Source organism: Ictidomys tridecemlineatus, chromosome 5, assembly GCF_052094955.1.
Source record: "Ictidomys tridecemlineatus isolate mIctTri1 chromosome 5, mIctTri1.hap1, whole genome shotgun sequence".
Lineage (NCBI taxonomy): Eukaryota > Metazoa > Chordata > Mammalia > Rodentia > Sciuridae > Ictidomys > Ictidomys tridecemlineatus.
The window spans coordinates 151,123,797-151,137,492 of NC_135481.1; the positions used below are offsets into that span (position 1 = coordinate 151,123,797).

At 47.3% G+C, this 13,696-nt stretch overlaps 1 long non-coding RNA gene across 1 annotated transcript; it reads left to right on the forward strand.

The window, feature by feature from the left end:
- The first annotated feature begins 4,445 nt into the window (after positions 1–4,445).
- LOC144378031 (uncharacterized) lies at positions 4,446–12,552 on the forward strand. Its single transcript, XR_013439488.1, has 3 exons — positions 4,446–4,664; positions 5,814–5,845; positions 8,345–12,552. It is a non-coding gene; the product is annotated as an uncharacterized LOC144378031 (long non-coding RNA).
- The last annotated feature ends 1,144 nt before the right edge of the window (positions 12,553–13,696 follow it).

Here is a 13,696-nt window from a genome sequence, read left to right on the forward strand (position 1 = left end):
AAGGCTCTTATAACCCAATCATTTCACCTCTAAACCTTCTTGCATTGTCTCACACGTGAGCTTTTGGGGGACACCTCACATCTAAACCATAACAGTGTTCCTAAAGAGGAAGGTTTGGTGGTTACATCAGTCTGGGGAGTGCAGCTAATGTGTCCCCTTTCTGGAGTGTCGCGTTGGCATCTTAAGAATTTAAGTTCTATAGTAAAGAATGGAGTTTAATCTGCTTAAACCTGAATTTTCCAAATTTCTTTCAACCGCCCAGTTATGTTTTTCATGAATTCTACATAAAGAGCCTGGGTGATAAATAGCCAGCTGTGTGTTTTATGCCACAAGGCTCGGGACCTTGCCATTGAAAGCACAGTTCCAGTTACACATCCTTGAAGACCAGGTGCAGAGTCCAGAGGAAGGACACAGGGGGAGGGGAGTGGCCCAGCGTGAGCCTGGGGTTGGGGTTTGAGGAAATAGACATATTTGGAGCATGGAAAGGGGGTCCTCAGAGAGAAAAATCCCTAACCCATTGCGCTCATTTATTCCTTCATTCTTAATTCATTCAACATCCACTGCATTTTTGGCATAAGGCTAAATCAGAAAACTCCCTCCTAGTGAGGGAGGTGCATAGCCCCAGGACAATGCAGTCCTGTGGATTTAGGAAAGCCTCAGAAAGTGACCTGTGAGCCACACACAGTGTGAATCATTGTCACCCTGGTGGAGAACTGCAGAAAATATCTCCACTGTACTGGGGAGCCCAGAGCTTCAAGGACTGACAGCAGGTGTCTGCTCACTTAGAGCCACAAAGACCTGGAGCCAGGTGGAGCTGTGCTGGCAACTACCAGTAGCCCTGGGCCCCACCTGCCCCTGTGCTCTGCTCTGGGGATTGGATTTCTGCATTACCCAGGCGCCTCACCTGCTGTAGGACCTCACATAGCCGGCTCAGCAGGAGCTCAGGAGGCAGGAGGGAGAGAGAGAAGTGTCTGTTCTGATAGAATTGTAGTTGCAGCACCATCCTAACTGCTGAACAGCTGGGCAATTATAGAACCTATAATCCGTGGCATGGGTGACAGTTTTATCAACATTTACAGCCCTGGCTGAGAAGGTGTCCCCTCTTAGATCCAGAGCCAATAGCTCCTCCTGCAGTACGAGCTTCTTCCACAGCATCAGCTCCACTTGTAGCTCCTGCTTCTCCTCTAGGAGCAAGCTCTGGGCTCTAGCCCCAGGGCACTATGGTCCAAATGTTTGTTCAACAAAATTCATAAGTTAAAATTGTCACCCTGGATGTGGTGATATTAGTAGGTATGGCCTTTGGCAGTTAATAAGGTTAGGAGAGTGGACCCTTTTAAAAGAGTCCCTGGAGAGACCCCCTCATCTCTTCCCCTAAATGAGAATACAAGGAGAAGACACCATCTATGGACCAGGAGGTCCTCACTAGACTTTAAATTTGCTGGTGCTTTGATCTTGTATTTCCCAGCCTCCAATTTTGTGGAAAAATGAATTCCTATTGTCTGTAAGTCATCTGGTTTATGATACTCTGTTATAGCAGCACTAAACGAGGAAGACAATTCTTCTTCTTCTTTTTTTTTTTCTTAGAGTAGAAATTAGAAGTTTATTAAAGGACAGCAGAAAAGACTTCTCCCTTCTCCCAGAGGAAGAAGGGGACCCAGAGGTGGAATCTGTGGAAGTGCGGTTGTTTCCCCTTTTTAAAGTTTTCGGTGATGGAATGTAGGTGGGAAGGCCCGAGGGGTGGGACACAGGTGGGCCAAAGAAGTAATCTGGGCAGGAAGGACTCCTGAGGCAGCATCTCCAAGTTTGCTGTTCATAAACATTTCTTTGGGATGGGCTATCTTCAAATCTGCTGGGGCTGTTTCCTGGATTTCATTAACATTCCAAGAGTTGCTCAACTTTTCCAGGAATTCATTCTCATGGCCTTCATTTTAGATTTCACTGGATATTAGATCCGATTTACCTAACTACACTGACTACCTAACTTTCTTCAGGCTGAAAGGGGACGATGTTGGGCAAGTAGTTAGTCCCCTTTAAAAATCGGTTTATAGAGTGGTCCATGATAGAAGTCTGATTAAGAAGTAATAGGCTGGAAGGCCATTTGAGTGATGGGTGGTCTATAAATTAAGCTTTAGAAATTCCCAAGACCGTTGCTATTCAATTGCCGCAGTCTGGCTGGGCACAAAATCACGAGCCAAGCAGGAACAAACTTTATTTCTGAAACTCCCGCCAATGCCACCTGTGCTCGGGAAATATGCCGAACCACACACTCCGAGTTCTCCCAGGGCATACTACACCAACAGGAAGGTCCCTCTTCCGGAAATCCCTCCTACCACATTTCCCCAACCAATGGGAACTCTCCGGGAGTCCAGCTAGAGCTCCAAAGTAGCAGGCCAAGGCAGACAGCAGGGGTCTAATATCCAATTGAGTGCAGATCTTAACATATTCATATCATCTCAATGGCTTGCTGGCGTCACCTTTCAACCAAAAATGCCATGCATCATTCCTACTTGGCTATGGCTCTCAGCATTCAATGTCATTTCAATAAGCCAGACCAATGTCCCAATCCAACACTTTTCTTTCCTAAATCCTACACACTGAGGGGAACAGATACCCTATCATAATTTACTATCCTTGTCCAAATTAATGCACTGGTACACCTGTTTTAAAGGTTATTATAGATTGTTTCTTGGGGATAATCTAGGCTGAATGTGTGTCTAAAAGACGATTTTTATTGTAACAATCTGCTATCTGAATGAGTTTTTGAAGCATTGCATAATCTTGCAGTTAAAAGTTGGGTTTAGGTAATTGTTTGGTTTATTTCAGATAGTTCATGCCAGAGAACTTAAATACTTAGGAAGGAAAATTACTTCCAAGTTTGCAAGTAACTCCCAATCATTTAGTTTTATTTTTTCATCAATTTTTGAACTGGGTAGCCTGGAAAGATGTCACTAGGAAGACAATTCTTTACATGGGTACCACCCTTTCTTCCTTTGGCTCTTCAGTCCTCTCTTCCTGTTGACTCTTTCATCCATCCATCCTTCTACCCTTTTCCCTTTGTCATCAGTTCTCTGCATATTAATTTCCATGTGAAATATTTATATGTGTTCCATTTCCTGACTAGGCCTTGACTGATTTCAGAAACAGACCCTTGGAGTTGGGCCTCTGGTTGGGTTATTCTCCTGTGAGAGTATAAATGCAGAGATAAACTTGTGACTCATGGCAGACGGGATACTGGTCACCTGTGGCATCACAAATACTTGATTATCACCTATGGTTGCTTAGGAGGTGGCACCTAGAGAAGGTAAGACTTTGGGACAGGAAGTTGCCATTGCTCTCATCTATTATGGTAAAATGCATGTCCACAAAGACTGTGGGGGGGATGGCTCCTGACTACCCTGAAGAGATTGCTAAAGAGAAGATAATGACAACAGCGACAATGAAGATGGAGAGGGGAAGGACAATGGGGAGGAGGAGGAGAAGAAGAGAGGAGGACAAGGAGGGGAGGAGAGAAAGAAGAAAATGGATAAAGTGGACTATATTAAAATTAAGAACTTGGATTTAAAAGATTCATTCAAAAAATTAAATACAAATAAAAAAATAAAAGATTCATTAAGAGAGTAAAAGGGCAAGACACAGCTGGGGGGAGATGCTTATAACATACATATTTGACAAATGACTCATATCTACAATATATAAAAAAAAAACTCCTAGAAATCAATATGAAATGGCAGATAATCCAACAGGAAAAAGAAGGCTAAAGGGCTTGAGAGGGCACTTCACAAAAGAGTCTGAACTAGTGTCCAATAAATATGTGAGAAGATGCTCAGCCTCATTAGTTATCAAGGAAACACTAAAACTGCATTGTATCAAAACTACACTGAGATAGTCCTTCATACCCACAAGGGCTATGGCTATGGCTACAATGAAAAAATATGCAGGCAATAGCAAATGTTGGAAAGGATGTAGAGAAATTGGAACCCCTCTATATTTCCGGATAGGAATGTAAAATGGCGTTTTCTGGAGTGTATAGCCCATGTGTTAGTTTGCAATAGCTGCCATAACAAAGTATCACAGAATAAGAGTCTTAAACAACAGAAATTTATTTTCTCACAGTTCTGGAGACTGGAAGTCAGCAGAATTCAAAGTATCAGCCGGGTTGGTTTCTAATAAGTCCTCTCTCCTTGACTTGTAGTTGGCAGTCTTTTCCCTGTGTCCTCACATGGTCTTTCCTTCTGGCATGACCTTGGTATCTGTGTGTTTCCTAATCTCCTCTTCTTATAAGGACACCAGATACACTGGATCAGAGCCTGTTCTAATGGTCTCATTTTAATTTAGTTTCTCTTTAAGACACTTATCTTCAAATACAGTCGCATTCTGAGGTCTGAGGGTCAAGGCTGCAAAACAGGAATTTTGGGGAGGCACAGTTCAACCCATAACAGCTCATTTGCCCCCCCACCCCAGGCCCAAATGCTAGGATACCCAGGAAAGCAGGGCACGTCTGGGGTTATTGACAGGGGAGGGGATATTGGGAAGAGAGTGCTGTGAGCAACAGGCAGCTGGAGCCTTGGGAAATATGGTTTTGTGGGTAGTCCGTAAGGCAGAGAAGAGGAAAGAGCACCCAAGGCAGTGGGAGCAGTGCAACTCAGGGCCCACCACCTTTAAGGGTGAGTTTTCAGTGAGGCCAGAGGAGGGTGCTTTGCAAACAGTAGCACCTGTGGCCAATAGGGATCCAATCTCTCTGGAGATGTGGTGCTCTTTGCAGGCCTGGGGTCTCTTGTAGAATTTTAAGCAGGGGGAGATAAGATGAGTAGCTAAATGCAACAGGCAGACAGTGCTCATGGTGTGGCAGTGCCAAAGACATGTGGATGGGAGACGGGGCCTAAGAGGCCCATACTCTGTGGGCCTCTGACAATCCATGCTACTTCACCGCAGAATAGGGGCTGTAGAATCTTAGGAATCTGGTTTAAACTTCCTGCCCAGCATCTACCAGATGTGTGAACTTGGGGACAAGATCAAGTCAAGGCTGTGGTCTCTTTGTGTGTAAAGATACGGGTCGTTGTGAGGATTAAAAAGATAACGTGACCTGACACATGGCTAAAGCAAGGACACTGTGTGCCTTGTTTTGCTTTGGCCATCTCTGCAAGTTGTTTCTTTGTCCCTTTGTAAAATGAGGCAGACATGAAGCCAGATATAGAAGGTACTAAAACCACAGTGCTGGAGTACAAGAGGACCTGGATGGGCCAGTCCAGTGGAAGACCATGTGATCCCTGCCTGAGACCCGAGGGCCACAGGAAGGTCAGCACTGGGCCTCCTACCCACAGGAGCCCAAGTAGAGGGAGGCTTTTGAGGGAAGGCATGAAGGAGCCATGAGCCAGCACCCTAGCCCCTGTATACACAACCCAAAGCTGCCATTCCGATTCATGGACCAGGAATCCAAGGTCCTTGCAGACCCCAGGGAAGAACACGCTGGCTCAGGAAACTTGTGCTATGAGGAAGAAGGAGGCCGTGATAGCCTAGGTAGGAGGGAGAACTTGATGCTAGGGATAGGGGGGTCTGTGTATTTTTCAAACTGATTCCAAAGGTGTGTTCAGGATTTACCCTGGGGAAAGAGAAAGTGAGAAAGGAGGAAGGGAACTCATCTTAGGCATCTGTGCTCATCCTCAGGGATACCTTGAGGATTATTATCACATAGGATTATTTTTTTGGGAAAAATTTTGCTTAAGACACACACAGACAGAGAAAGAGAAAGAAAGAGGGGGAGAGAAGAAGACAACTAGAGTCAAGTTAAATTTTAAGTTTTCTTTCTCCTATAGGTGATAGTGACCTATCAGCCAAGTTCCCTATGGTAAGTCCTTATGAGCAGAAGAGGAGCCTTATTTTATATCTTTGTGCCCTCAGGGCATGGCTTATTGTGGCAGGCAAGCCCTTGATGACTACTTTTTGTCCAAGCTGAACACTGAAAGATCACAGAGCCAACCAGACACATGAGCATCTTACAAAAATCAAGAAACTTACCTGTCCCTAATCTGTAGATGTAGCAATCACACACGTAAACATGGCTGCACTGTGATTTGGGGAGGCAAATATATACACACGTGCCATTTCCTCTATATAAATCAGATTGTGGGGTATGCATGTGTGTGTGCATCTGTATGATGTGTGTTGTATGTGAATATGTGTGTACATGTGCTGTACATATGTGTGTATGTGAGACCCACATCCTCAGCACCACCTCGCACTTGCCTGGGATCTGCTCCTTCTGATTCAGGTTTGGGGATGCTTTTCTACAGTATGACTTGCCCCTGCACCAGCCACATTTGATTGGTCCCGAGATGGGCCCCTGACTCAAGCCAAGCCAATCAGAGCTGGCTCCTCAGGAGCATGGAACTGGCCCCAGAAGATCAGAAATAATTTTTCAGTTTACAGAGAAATAAATTTGGGGAGATTTGAAGCAATCATTTTCCACAGCAGGGTCTAGCCAGCAAGGTGCAGAGAAAGAAGCTCCATGCTAATGCAGGGGGATCCCAGAGGCACCCTGAGTCCTGTAGGCAACCAGGTCCAATTTCAGAGGCCACCACATCCTGCTCTAGGTCTCTTTGGAGCTTCAGTGTGACTTCCTTGTCTCAAGGTCCTCTTTTTGGTAGTCAGCTAGAATTGGTTTTTTTTTTTTTTTGCTAAAGACTTAAATTGTGCATAGACTTTTTGCCAAAATCTTCCTTATAAGACATCTGGCCTAAACATGAAGACCCTAGAAACTGCAACCCATCACATTCTATAGCGCATTATTTGATGAGGGTAAACTGAAACTGGATTTCTTCCTGGAAAGGTGATTGTCTTTCTTTCTAGCTTTTAACTGTGTCCTGGGTCTCTTAACTTGAACCGAGAAATTTCCTATGCCATTTGAGGGGATTGCGGCCCACAATCTACTACTCACAACAGCCCTGTCTTACTCACCTCCTCAAGAAGCCATAGCAATCCTGCCTTCCCAATGCTGCCACCCACACTGTTGATATCTTCCAGAAACTGTAGCCTTAGTTTGTTGCTCGCTGGCTGACAGACTCCTGCCCTGCTCTGGCCCTGGTCACCTTTCCTGCCTCCAGCCCAATGACCAACTGGCATGCCTATCACCCTCTCTTCACTGGTCTCTCCCCAACACTGGTAAAAACCTACTTTCCCCTCCACAGTCAGCCGAACTGCTGGGGACCTCTCTGGGGACCGGCCTCCCATGTGCACCTGTAAACAGCTTTTCCTTGGTGCCATCTGCTTAGAGCAGATGCTAAGGAGGGCAGGCCTGTATCACCTTCCTCTTGGCACCTTCCCAAGGTTGAGCACCCTGCCTGGCACAAAGCTGGAGTTCCGCAAATGCTGGTTGAACCGAAACCCACTGTGGTTGTGGGTTCCTGAACTGTTCTTTCTTCTTGTTCCCACGCCCGGCTCCCAGTCACGGGGCAGGGGGCCCTGCCTGTGTCCAGGCTCCCTCATTTGCAGTCAAAACAGAGTTTTCCCAGGGGGTCTCTGTCATTGGGGATCCTGCCTGTTCTCCCAGGATTCCCCTAGCCTGCTCTGGTGTTCTGGGCTATGTTGAGAACCTGGCCCTGCTCTGCTTGGCCTCCAGGAAGGACTTTCTATTCCTGGCCAGAACTGAACAGCCAATTCCAGGGGGTGGGGTGGGACCAACCCCACCATTCTGGTCATCCAGCTGAGCAGCACCTGGGCTTGCAGAGACCCCTACCTCATCTCCCTTCTTGTGTCTCCTTGTCAGGGCTGCTTTTAGGGGATGTGTGTACTTACCAGGCTGCAGCCCCAAATTTCGTTACCAGCTGAGGATCCAGGGCAACAACCCTGAGGAGTGGCACCCAGAGAATTGTGGTATTGAGAAGAAATGTGGGGACAAGGGCAGGAGGTGGGAGTGGCTTCAAGGCCCTGAACTTGGGGCTGAGGACCGCTCTCTCTCACACATACATGCACACACACACACACACACACACACACACACACACAACACACACACACACGAAACACACATACCATGTACAAGGCGAAGGAGGGGTATCAGCTTCAGGGAGCTCATATGATGGTCCCCAGGCCTCCAACAGACCCCTTCCATCTGTCCTGGAATGAGCACTAGGGAAAGGACTGCAAGGAGTAGAAGACTGTGGGTCCCCTGGTGTGACATGGGGTGAAAGGGAGGGTCAAGAGGGCACAGAAAGAATGTGCATGTCAGAAAGCACCTTCACCCTGGCTGGTTACAAAATAACTGACCATGCAGATTCCAGGTGAGCTAGCCCTGCAGGAGGTCTTCCCCTGGAGAGCCATCTGATACCTTATCAATTTCTTTTTGCAGATCTGAGACAGAGAGGAAGGCAATCAGCCTTCTGGAGGCCCACATCGTCACAGAGGTAAAACCTGCACTGAGGCTGTTACAGTGAGCTGATGGGCAGGACCACCTCCATAGGGAGTAGGATTTCATTCTTGAAGCTGTGGAATGCTAGGGAGTGGGAGTCATGGCATACCGCCCCTCCCCCACTTCTCTACTGCAAGGGCTTCCCAGGGCCCACTGGGGCAGTAGCCAGGAATGAGTCTGGCTGAATCTGGCTGCAGGGAGCAGGGACAGACACTGGAGTGTGGTTCAGGCTCAACTATCTTAGAGCATCCTCTGGGCCTTCCTCACAATGAGATGGCTTCCAACATTAGGCCCACCTTCAAGTAGTAAGAAGGATCAGGGACCTTGCCACCTACATCCTTTCCCTGTATGGTTAAAGCAACAGATTTTCCCAGCTGACCATGGTGTGGGGTCACAGGCCATGCAAACTTCAGAAGGCTGGCAAAGCAGAGAACAAGGGTGTCAAAATTGATTTTGGACCACAGCTGCCCCAACAACATCTGTGGAGTGGGACTAGATGTTGGCAAACACAGTGTGGCTCCACATGGCCACAGCCAGGCAGGGTGGAATCTGACCAGGGGCAGGAGGGACTGAGGACCTAAAGACTGCAATTGGGGAGCAGTGCATCAAGGTGGCAGCTCCTGAGATCCTGTGTGAAGTACTCAGGCCCCAAAGTAGGGAGCCACTACCCAAGTTAAGGGGGTGCCCCTTCCTGGGTGCAGAAGCCAATATGGGTCATCTTGGCACACAGAAGTGTAAGGCACCCTCTGATGCCCTTTGCAAGTGCCACTGTGGCCTTGTAGGCACCAGGCCTGAGTTGAAGCCCTACTCAACTCAGTGAAGTTCACTGTCACCCCATGGTGACTACCCAGAAGTGAACCAACAAGTGGTCAAAACTTTGAATCTGGCAGGGATGCCCCCAAGTGGCCCTTAGAGGAGGCAATGGGGCCAGCTGGGGCTGTGGGGTAGAGAAAGAGAGCTGAGACAAGGAACTAGGGCAGACTTCCAGGAAGTGGGGACATGGGGTCCCAGCCTAGACCAGCCTGGTCATTGGAGAGCAGGTGCTGGCCTAGTGCCTGGGGGTCTTTGCAGTGGATGGTAGTGTGGTGACTGCCCTGGAGCAGTGCCTGCTGGTCAGACACTCACTGTGTCCTAATCCTAATTGAACACTCCTGGGTCAGCCTTGCCCTCTGCCCAGGACCGTCCAGGGAACACTGGGGCTTCTCACTGCTGCATTAATTAATAGGCTCAGAAGGTGCCCAGGGACTCCATAGGCTGACGTGGAGCAGCTCTCCAACCCAAGTCTCCCAGCCCCCTCCACTGATGAGACTATGTTGACACTGTGGAGAGAGGCCAGCTCTGTTGGTCGTTATGCTGAGAAATGAAACATTGCCTAACCCGGAGGAGAAACCACAAGAAGAGAAAAACACGCAATGTCGCTGCAGCTGGGTCTGAGAGCTCAGCCTCCAGCTAGCTATCTTCATGGCAGGTGGGGCTGTCATGTTTGATTGTATTAAAAGAAAGACAAAAAATTTTCCTGGGGGGGGGACAATTTTTAAGTCCCCCCAAATCCACCTCTCCCAGAGGAAAAGTGGCATTTGTTTAGGAACAATGGGTCTGGGCTCTTTGTCATTCAGTCCTGCTCTCTGGACACCCCTGACTGAGCGGCACCTGCACTGGAGTGGGGGAGCAGAGTTCCCCCTCCCCAGGTGTGGGATGCCTCAGCACTCTTGAGGTGCATCAGGACTGAGGCTGCTGCCGCCCAACAGCCTCCACAGATCTCAGAGCAGGGCTGGGCCATGTGTTGGGGGAGGGGGATCATCACCGCAAAGGTGGTACCTGGGAGTCAGGAGGCCTAGAAAGGAGCTTTTTCCATTTTAGCGGAAGAGCGCATTTTGTGTTTGCAGTTTGGGGTGGAAACCACCATCTTTTATCCTTAAGGAGGGGTACACAGACCTTTGCCACCAGCATCTGTGGATAGGCTACTGGTCAAAAACCCAGCTCTGATTCTCCTCCTTCCAGAACACCTCTGGTCAGTTCCCTGCCTACTTCTACCCCTGCTTCTGTCTCCTTCGAAGGCAAAGTACCAGGAATCTGGTGCTATTCCTGAGGTGGGTACCAGAATCATGTTTTAGGGCCCAGCCTCAATGGCAGGGAAGTTAATCCCAGCCGTCACAGGGGGTGACCAGGTGCTAATAATGCCCCACCACTGAAACCCCAAACTAGTCCCCTGCAGGATTTGGGTGCTATCTGGCCAGTTGTCCCCGCTCTCACAGCTGCTGCTTGCCTTCATATCCTCTTGCTAGGCCCCATCACGAGTCCCCGCGCCCACCTGCCATACAGAGGCTGTGCTGCACACAAATGCAATAATAGGTGCATGTACACACACACACACACACACACACACACACACAAACCAGGAGCTCTCCCTCACCAGAGCTTTGGGCTTCCCCTTTATGAGCTCTGAACCTGTTTGTGTTACTTACTACATGTCTCATGTACACAAAGCCATTTAAGTTCCCACCTGTGCAGTGTCCTTGAGGGTGGTGGCCCTGTAATTCTTTGTGTGATCTGATTAACCCCTGCCCTTGGGTCCTCTTTACCACTTAAAAGCTGAAGGCCCTTGGGGAGATGGTGGTGGCCTGTCATCAGGATCACACACAGGCTAGCCTTTGAGCCTGACAGCTGCACCTGTGAATCTAAATACAGACCTGAGAAAATCATGCCGATGCAGGGGGGCAATCTTATCAAACACCTGCGCGTTATGAGAGATTAGGTCCAGGAGGGGCTGAGTTCACCTCTGAATAATTTTTTTTTTTCTCAGCAGAAAAAAAGGTCAAATGGGAAACTAGGTAGAAAATGGAACAGGTGCTGCCATCTGTGCCTGCCTGTGCTTCCTTCCTGTGTGCCAGGGGGCGTGGGGAAAGCACATAACCCCTGAGTGGGCACACTTCAATGCCTTTGGTTCTGGGACTGTCACGAGGGACAAAAATGGCATTATCTTATGTGTCACTAAACCTTGGAGAAGAGGGGCAGGGCAGAAGGATTGCTCAAAGCTCACTGAAACACCCCCTGATAATGAAGGTGAGATGCCCGTATTGGCCTCTTTCCTCTATTAAACATAGTTTAAATGGCAAGGATAGGCTATTCAGTAATAACTATTGCAATAGGGAAGAGAATTGAGAAAAACTGATCTCAATCTTACCAGAACAGAAGGGGGAACACTATATAAAGGCTGGGGTATCCTCAGGAAATGACTTCAAGGAGAGTTAAGACAGAGTTGGTTCTTATCTGGAAGAGAAACATACTTCTCTCTCTATTTTTAAATTGACACATAATAATTTTACATACTCACAAAGTACCGTGTGCTATTTCCATACAAGTATACAACATGTAATGATCACATATGGGTAATTGGCTTTTTCATCACCCCAAACATTCACAATAGTCAAGATTACAATCAACCTAGGTGTTCATGGATGGAAGAACAGATAAAGAAAATGTGGTATATACACAAATGGAATATTATTCAGCCATAAAAGGAAATGAAATCCAACATGGATGGACTTGAATATCATCATGTTAAGTGGAATAACTAGGCACAGAAAGACAAATAGTGCATGTCCTCATTCACATGTGGAATATGAAAAGTCAAATTTAGAAATAGAGGGTAGAATGGTAATCACCAGATGTTGGGAAGGGGATGTGGGAAGGGGATTAGAGAGATGTTGGCTAATGGGTTCCAAAATACAATTAGCTAGGAGGAATATACAGCACAGTGGAGTGACAATAATTTACAACAGTTTATTAGATATCTCTCATATCTGTTGACAGGAGGCCGTAGTACACATCAGAGTAAGAAGCCCACCCTGTCAGGTACCTCTCTCCCACAGGGACTGGGGCAAGAATCAGAGCCAGAGCATCTTCCTGATGCTCTTGCTTTTCAAAGAGATGACTCACAGGTCCTCATAGTGACAGTTCTGAATGGTGCAAGCTTTTTATACTCAATGAGACAGAGCAAGGATTTACAATTGCAAGCTTTTGACAGTAATGGCTCTACAAGGGCATTTGGGGGCCTATCTATCTATCTATCTCCAGGTTTTGATTGGAAACAAATAGTAAATTCTCCTCATCATGTTGAGTTGCCTCCAGAAGGCACTTAAGGCGGGTATGACCTTGAGATATTAGCAAGTATTTTTCATATCTCTTAGTGGGTGGATGGGGGAGGGGCAGGCAAAAGCATTTGTACTGAAAGCATTTGTACTGAAAGTTTGCAGTTTTATGAACCAACTTTGAAGCCTAGCTGAGCAGAGGAACCTGAAATAGTTCTTTGGTGGAGGAAAGAACATTTTTTGGGGGGGCGGGGGCGGGAAGTACTGGGGATTGAACCCAGTGCCTTGCATGCCCTGTACAGGGTCTTTGTTACCTCCTCCCGCTGCCATACCTGGAAGTTCCTCCCCTTCAGGATGCTGCCCCTATTATACTAGTTATTATCTGGCTACTGCTTAAGCATTGTAGCAATACACAGGTTCCTGTTGAGCATTGTAGCAATACACAGGTACCTGTGACAGTGAGGGGAGAACTCAGAGAACACTGTCACAGGAACATGTATTAGATGGGTCTTCAAAGAGTGGAGCCTAGCCCCTGATCACAAGTGGAGGGAATAGATGAGGGAAGCTTTCCTGTCCTTCCAACCCAACCCAGCTACTAAACACAATAACAGCTATGCTATGACCCCAGTCAGTGCCATGTGACTGCAGTGGTCCACAGAACCATGAGAAATAAGAGATCATCTGGGAGGTGGGGACTAGGCAGCAATATGCAATGGAAGTATTTGAGGTCTATCGGGTGGTGTTCTTTGAAATTGTCCCAGAAAATGCAGGAAAGGTGGTATGTTCATGTGTCACCTTCCAGAAACTGTTGTCCCTATAAAGATGGTGTGGGGCCACATTGTGATTGTATACTTGGATATTTTCATCAGAAACAAACTGTAAAGGAGAAGGGTGAACTAGGGAAAGAGAAAGAGAGTAAGCGGGGAAATGGAAGTGGGATCCCATGATCCTAGGAAATTGGACTGAAATAAGAGCAGCTCACTACACATTCAGAAATAAAGCCAGATTTAAGAACCCAGAAATTCTTAATTCTTGGAATATGCTATGGTTTGGGTGTGTCTCCTAAAAGATTATGTGTTGGAAACTTAATTCCTCAGTGCAGCAGTGTTGGGAAGTAGGGCCCAGTGGAAGTTGTTTGGGTCACAGGGCACAGACTTCATGAAGGGATTAAGGCCTTTCTCACAGGAATAGTTAGCCATCA